Raw genomic sequence first — 8,396 nt, forward strand, 5'->3', positions numbered from 1 at the left:
TTTTTTTTTTTTTTTTTTTTTTTTCATTTTAGTACAGGGTCTACAGGATCTCACTACATAGATCAGAACTATAGTGATCTGCCTATGTTCAGCCTCCCAAGTGCTGGGATTATAGTAGTGCACCACCTCACCCAGTCTCAATCAACATCTCAGTGTGCCCCAGGGGCAGGGCCAGCACCGAAGGCTGCGGATCAAACTCTGGCCCCTTTGTCTACCTAAGCAGGCACTTTAATCTTCTGAGCTATCTGGCAGGCCCCTAATCAAAATTTTGCTGATACTGATTTTTACAAATGTAATACATATTGTTGTTCATGTATAAGATTTAAAAAGTTATTTCATTAGTTAAAGCAGGTTCAAAAAAAAAAAAGCAGGTTCCCAAGGACAGACAATTCTGGTAAGAAAAGGTTCTAAAGATACTGGCTTTGGGCCTATGGATAGAGCCAGGCCTTGAATTTGTAACATAAAACTCAGAGCTGCAATATTGAAAAAATAAGATGGGGCCGGGAAGATAGCTCAGTAGAATAAGTGCTTGCCTGGCAAGTGCAGGGTCCTGAGTTCAGTACTGGAAAAGAAAGAAAGAAAGAAAGAAAGAAAGAAAGAAAGAAAGAAAGAAAGAGCCCTCAGCAGTGCTCCTTGATTACAGTGAGGGCCATATCCATAACATAGAATGGGATATTGGTTTAATCTGAATGCTATATATTTCATGATAAATATACAAATGTATAAGTTCACCTAGTTGATTTCTGATGTAACTCAGGTATTTCATGATGATAATTAATGAAGGTGTGACGTCTCTTAACTAAAGCTAGAGGGACTTATAGCAAACAGTCAGACTCTATAAATAAAGAGGTCTAAGAGCTAGTGAACTATAATTACTATTCCTTAAAAAGTTTAGGGCCGGGGAGATAGCTCTGTAGAATAAGTGCTTGCCTGGCAAGTGCAGGGTCCTGAGTTGAATCCCTGGTACCAAAAAAAAAAGTTTATAAATTTACCTGTTAGCTCAAATGTTCATGCTTTGATTATACATGCTTTAATTTCTTTAAAAATCTGTTCTTTCCTAGAAGACACCCAAACCCAGGTGATCATGCAGGTAAACCCTATAACAAGTATGCTAGATTACTTTTAGATTCCTTCTACTGGAGTCCACCAGATTTTGCCTATAGAGACACATATGAAGGCCTTAACTAACTATATCCACCTCATACAGCCCAGATGAGCTGAACTTTCTTGGGATTTTATGATTCATTACAAGGGAAGCTATTGGGCTGGCCAAATAGCTCAGTGGATTAAAGCACCTGCAAGCAGTCACAGGAGGGGGGGGGAGTTCAATCCCTGGGCCTGTTGTGCCAGCCCACCCACCCTGGGCATGCTGGACATGGTGGTATGCGCCTGTAATCCCAGCTCTTGGGAGGTTGTAAACAAGCAGATCACTACAAGTTCGATCTAGTAGTGAGACCCTGTAAACCCTTCCCTAAAATACAAAAAACAAACAAAACCCCCACAAAGATAGCTATCTTGATGTTCCTTAGGCAGGGCTAATTGCCCTCAAAGATGCTTCCTCTATCAGCCTAATCATACACCAAGAAATCCACTATAAGGGAAGTTACCCTCACGTTCTTTAGACAGGGATGCTTGCAGAAAGCCTTAAAACCAAAGGTTATATCTTGCTAAGTGGGTCCAAGCTAATCTGACACAAGCTGCAGAAGTTAGAAGGGTTTGAAGAAATGAATTTATCTCAAAGTGTTTTGTAGTAGAAAAGATACAGAATGGAAATATAGACAGAAAATGAGAATAGTTGACAATAGCAGCCTATAGAAAGGAAGGTCATTTGGGAAATTGAAAAAATTATACTTTCCTGGATCCAGACAGAAAGAAGGGACATTCCCAACAAAAAATGTCCAAAGCTGTTAGACAGGTAAAAAAAAAAAAAGGGTTCATGATGGAACCAGAGGAAGTTTCAGGTTGATGAGGTCATGGTTCTTCACCTCTCAGCCTGAGGGATCCATATTAACTGCCAATATAAGGGAAAGCCTGTTAAGCCTTTTGATATATGCTCATGCAGATTTTTTAGTAGTTACCCAGCTGGTGGCCCCACGTGGCTAATGTCTTGATAGCTTTTTAAAAGATATCAAATCAATGGTATGTAAGATGTTGCAGTCCCCTGAAACCTATCTTTATCATCTTTATGGGAAGTCATTACTGTCTCCTTAGCTTTTGACTGCATTCATAATTATCCTGTTGATCTTATCATTCATTCCACGTGTACTTAATTATTTCTTTGGCTTTGTCTCCTCCAGATTTAAAAGCTATTCTGCCTACCAAAGATAAAAATATCTGGTATCTATTGAGGGCCTTTAGATAGAATCTGTAGAGAATATTTCTGACTGCCAGTTCACAACTACGACCCCTTTTCAGCCTGAAGAAGCCAGAACAGTCATTGCTCATGATTGCCTCAAGGCAGTTCGGGTTACTTCTTCAGAGGGGGAAATATTGTAGTCAGCTGAAATATAGCTAGGGGTGGGGGAGATGGCTCAGTGGAATAAACACTTCCCTGGCAAGTGCAAGGGCCTGAGTTCAATCCCCGGTTCCACCAAATATATATATTATAGCTAGTCAGACAGAGCCAGGCCCTCAAAGAGACAATGTGAAAGACAAGGTGACTTTGCAACTTTGAAAGAGACAGACACTCCCACTGTGGGCCAGACCTCAAGACAAAAGAGTAAACAAATGCAACCACATACTTCACTAGGGCTGGACATCAGGGATTGATATTCTAAATAGATATCATTCACCTTGAGCCTGAATGAGTCACTAACCCCCCCCCCCACTGAAGAGACCCTGTTCCATATTCATGCCTGTTTGCTACATGACTTGTTTGATCATTTGGTCCTGGATTTAATCAATTTGACCTGAGCAATGGTGCTTGTAATCTAATTGTTTGATCACAGTTTTGTCCCACCTCATGCCCACCTAAGCAAGTTCCCATGTTGTCCACCTTAGACCCACCTCAACACATGGTTTTACTCTATAAAAGTCCCTGGAAGAGGGCTGGCTAAATAGCTCAGTGGATTAAAGTGCCTGCTTAGGCAGATGCAGGTGTCAGGAGTTGGATCCCTGTGTTAGCCATGTGGGCCATGCCCCCAGGATGTGCCGAGACAGCATTGAGACTGGGTGTGGTGGTGCATGCCTATAATCCCAGCAATCAGGAGGCTATAAACAGGAGGATCACTATGAGTCTTATCTAAGCAGTGAGACCCTGTAGACCCTGTCCTTAAAAAAAAAGTCCCTGGAAGAGAGCTTCCTGGAGACAACCCACTTGGGGCCCCCTTCCATCTCTCTTGGACAGAAGCTGTCTTTCCCCCAATAAATATATTCTACTCTTAATCTCCATTTGTTACAACATGAACTTGTCCCAGGTACCTTTCAGGGCAGGAGTTTCATTTCTTCTATATCAACATTATTCCATAACCACCAAGTTTCAGTGAGAGGGCTTGCAAGAACTATGAGACCTGTAATAGGGGCTTCTATATGTGCTTTTGGGAGCCGTAAGTGAAGACCATATAGTGCTAATTATAAATGCTATAATATAAATGCTTTAATATTTAATCATATTAAATTATTGGTCAATTAGGGGGTTAAGGTTATAATAATTAAATAAGAGAAATTTTAACGAGCCTAATTGGTGGAGGGCAGGAGCCTAGGGCTCTGAGACACTGTTATTTCTAAGCAGATGAGGGGTTCCATGTAGCCCCTGGTAATGTAGATTTGTAGGTAGCTAAATGTTGTATTTTGGTACAAGGTATACAAGGTCTCACTATGTAGATAGGACTCGTAGTGATCTGCAGGTGTTCAGCCTGCCAAAAGCTGGGATTATAGGTGTGTGCCACCACACCCAGTCTTAATCCTCAGCAAGCCCCAGGGGCAGGATGAGCATAGCTCTCCAGAGACCAAACCCTGCCCACTGCAACTGTCTAAGGGGTGCTTTAATCCGCTGAACTAAATAGCTCAGCGGATTAAAGCACCTACAAGCAGGCGCAGGGGCCAGGGGTTTGATCCCCAGGCATGCCCTGACAGGGCAAATGAGACTGGGCGTGGTAGCATGCACCTGTAATCCCAGTTCATGGGAGGCTGTAAAGAGGCAGATCACTGTGAGTCCCATTTAGTAGTGAAAACTTGAACACCTTGTAGACCCTTTCCTAAAATGAAGAAGAAGAAGAAGAAGGAGAAGGAGAAGGAGAAGGAGAAGGAGAAGGAGAAGGAGAAGAAAAAAAATAATAATACAGGCAATCAGACATAGCCAGGCCCTCTAGGAGATAATATAGAAGACAAGGTGACTTTGCAATTTTGGAAGAGACAGACACTCCCACTGTGGACCAGACCTCAAGACAAAAGAGTAAACAAATGTAGCCACATACTTCACTAGGGCTGGACATCAGGGATTGATATTTTGAATAGATATCCATCACCTTGACAGAGCCTGGAAAGAGTCACTAACACATTCCCTAACAGGAAGAGATCCTGTTCTGTATTCATGTTTGCTTGCTACCTTCCCATTTGATCCCAATTTAATCAATTTTATATGAGCAATTATATTGATAACTGATAGGTTCTGGCCCCAGTATGAATTGCTGAATTATTATGGTGGTGATCTAATATAACTGAAGCCTTTAAAACAACAGCTTATCTTCCTAGAGACCACCTTGCCCCTTTTTCTTCAACCCAGAGCAGGGTGCAATTTTCTTTCGCCTTTTCCACCACTACAGGGAAGGCCCCAATCAGCTCCTCAGATACTGCTATTTTTTTTTAAGAACCAGGGATTGAACTCAGATGCTTGCACTTGCCAGGAGAGCACTTATTCTACTGAGCCATCTCCCTGGCCCCCTCCTCAGATACTTCTAGACATCCCCCTCGAACTCCACCCTAAGCAAAAGTGCATAAAAGCCTCAGATTTATTTGTCTCAAACCAGAGGATCTGCCTGCCCCATCTGCCCTTGATCCTCTTAGGTGTCTTTGGAGTTAATAAAGGCTTATTTTATCTTTCCTATCTGTTTATTGCACAGCTGAAAAACCAATCAGTAACCTTGTTGGTTGACCATAATTTTATCCCACCTAATGTGGGAGTTTCCATGATTTCCACCTTAGACCTACTTTGTCACATGGTTTTGCTCTATAAAAATCCCTGGAAACTGCAGATTCCCAGGCAACCCCTTCTGTCCTATTGATGTAAGGGACTAAAACTTCCAACCTGAAAGGTACTGTTGCAGGCAGCTGAGTTAGATAGAAATATTACAGGCAGTCAGACAGGGTCAGGCCGTCGAAGGAGCTAACAAAGGAGACAAGAAACTTCACAACTGTGGGAGGGACAATGTTCTTGCTGTGAGCCAGAAACCAAACAAATGCTAACCTTCCTGAAGATTAGCATCCCAGATTGATCACTATTCGTGTGTGTGTGTGTGTGTGTGTGTGTGTGTGTGTGTGTTGGAACTGGGGATTGAATTTAGACCCTTGTGCTTGCCAGGGAAATGCTTATTCTACTGAGCTATCTCCCCGGTCCCCCAGATTGATCATTACTGTAATGGGTCAACTCACATTTTAGATTATATATGTAAATCTTGTGTTTTCTGTTGTGTAAAAATGTATACTCACCACTGTTTAAGTTGTTTAGTAACTAGTGGCTGTTTCTTGCTGTTTGCTAGATAAAATTCCTATAACTCTCACCAATTCCTGTAACCTCACCAATTCCTGTTAACAAAGTTAGCTTACAGAGATGACTTCCAAAGGAAACTAAATGGGCTTTAACTTTTTGTAACCTCGGGCTATGCAAGGCTGCCTTCAGGTATGCAGGTGCAAGATAACCAGAAACTAACACAAAGCCCCAGGAAATTTAGTTTGACTAGTGGTCACAAATATCCTGAAAGCATTGCTTTGTGTCAGACAATGAATTTGTTTACCAAATGGAATGTGGTTCCATGTTTTAAAACCCCCCTGCTTCATGGGCAAGGTGCCTTTTGGTCCTCTCCTGCGTGAGAGCTGATCGGGGGCCCTGAGCTCAGTAATAAATGGCTTTCCAAATTCCAATCTGGCTGATCTGGTTCCTATTCTGAGTAACCCCTAACAAATACCCTAAGAAAGCCAAAAAGAGTCCTTATCTGACGGCTAGCAGATAAGGTCCTGTTTTACATTCATGCTCCCTTGCTACATGACTCCCTTCCCCATTTGGTCCCGGACTTAATCAATTTTACCTGAGCAATGGTGCTTGTAATCTCATTGGTTGACCATAGTTATGTCCCACCCCACATCCAACTAAGTTCCCATTTTCTCCACCTTAGCCCCACATAGTTTTACATTATAAAAGTCCCTGAAAGAGACAGCTTCTAGGAGACCACCTGCTCAGGGTCCCCCTCCTGTACCTCTCTCAGACAGGAGCTTTCTTTCCCTCAATAAATATATTCTGCTCATAACCTCTGTTTGTTCCTAAAATTCGTTCTTTGGTTTTAGAGAACATGAACTCGTGCAGGTCAGGTCGGGCGATCATTTTTCCCTATGTCATTTAAAGGTTCCCTGTATCATTTGGGGGTAACCCACCTGAGATCAGTTTTTCTCCCTGTATCAGTACCTGGGATGAGTTCGTGTTCTCTAAAACCAAAGAATGAATTTCAGGAACAAACAGAGGTTAAGAGAAGAATAGTTATTGAGGAAAGAGAACTTCTATCTGAGAAAGGGACAGAAGTGGGGCCTGAGTGGGTTGTCCCTGGGAAGCTGTGTCTTCCAGGGAATTTTATAGAGTAAAACCATGTGTGTTTTTTTTTTAAATTTTTTTTTATTTTAACATTTATTGTGTGTGTGTGTGTGTGTGTGTGTGTGTGTGTGTGGCCAGCTCAGCCCACCAGGGGGCGTGGCTGACTGGCATGTGGTGGTGAAGGATTGAACCGCGGTCCCTGTGCTCTGCCAAGCTTGTTCCAAGTAGGTGCTTTAGACCACTGAGCCATCTCTCCAGCCCAAAACCATGTGTTGATACAGGTCTGAAGTGGAGAACAATGGAACTTGCTTAGGTGGGCATGAGGTGGGACAAAACTGTGGTCCACCAATGAGATTACAAGCACCATTGCTCAGGTCAAAATGATAAAGTCCCAAACCAGATGGAGAATGTAGAACAGGAGTTTACCCAGTAGTCAGCCAGTAGTGATTGGATTAGTGACACTTCCTGGCATCTTTGAGGTGATAATCAATCCTGGATGTTTATCTTTAGGGAGGTCAGCATTTGTTTGATCTTTGGTCTCTAGGTCTGGCCCACAGCAGGAGCATCTGTCTCTCCCACAGTTGTAATGTATCTTGTCTTCTGTGCTGTCTCCTTGAGGGCCTATCCCTGTCTGACTGCCTATAATATTTCTATATAATTCAGCTGCCTACAACACTCTCAGAAGCTTTCTGTCCCCAATAAATATATTTTGCTCCTAAGCTCCACTGTTCCTAAAATTAATTCTTCAGTTGTAAAGAACATGAATTAGGCCCATGTATCTTTCATGTTGGGGGTTTCTATCCCTATATCACAGGGAATATAGATTCATAGCAGACGTATTTTAGAGTGCATGATGTGCCTTTTTTTCTTGCTTTAAGAGCATAATCTATTTATTGGGGAAAGAAAGCCTACATCTAAGAGAGATAGAAGAGGTCCCCAGTCATGTTGCCGAGAATCCCACATTTTAAGGGAATTTTCTAGAGCAAAACCAAGAGGTGAGTGTGTCCCAGTTGGGAAAAGCTATAATCAACTTAATTAAATTACAAATGTAATCACTTAGCTAACATTGATCCAGTGGAAAATCACAAGTGGCCATAAGATGAGACAAAAGTATGGTCTATACAAATATAGATATGACAAAAGCCTAATGTCCCAAGAGAGCAAGGACCAATAAACAGCCCAAGGAGAAGTGTTGTCTGTCACTTGTAAATTCCAGGAAGCTGGGATTCAAGGCTGCAGATAGCAGCTTCTTTTGATGGCGCTTTCTGTTCTTTGATCCCTTGCTTGAGATGTTCTCAGATAGCATTGTGTAAACTTAGTGTTAGGCAAGTGGCAGAAGTCAATACAAAAGATAGTTTGTGTTCACCAAAGTATGCACATTCCTTAGCCTCCTTTAGCTGTCAATAAATGTGAGATGCTTCTGTAGCTCTGGGCTCACTTCAAGAGAGACTAATCTCAGACCTCTGAAGCTACATTCATCAGGTCTTCTCAACCACTGACTCAACATACAACAATGGTCAGCCAATAAGATTACTAGCATAATTGTTCAGGTAATTTTTTTTTTTTTTTTTGTGGAACCGGGGATTGAACTCAGGCCCTTGTGCTTGCCAGGCAAGTGCTTATACTACTGAGCCATCTCCCCAGCCCCCTGTTCAGG

At 42.2% G+C, this 8,396-nt stretch overlaps 1 pseudogene; it reads left to right on the plus strand.

Moving 5' to 3' along the window:
- Positions 1-8,396, plus strand: part of LOC101563649 — a 32,597-nt pseudogene that overhangs the window by 8,064 nt on the left and 16,137 nt on the right.

The sequence above is a fragment of the Octodon degus genome, unplaced genomic scaffold (genome assembly GCF_000260255.1).
Source record: "Octodon degus isolate 3935 unplaced genomic scaffold, OctDeg1.0 scaffold00322, whole genome shotgun sequence".
Lineage (NCBI taxonomy): Eukaryota > Metazoa > Chordata > Mammalia > Rodentia > Octodontidae > Octodon > Octodon degus.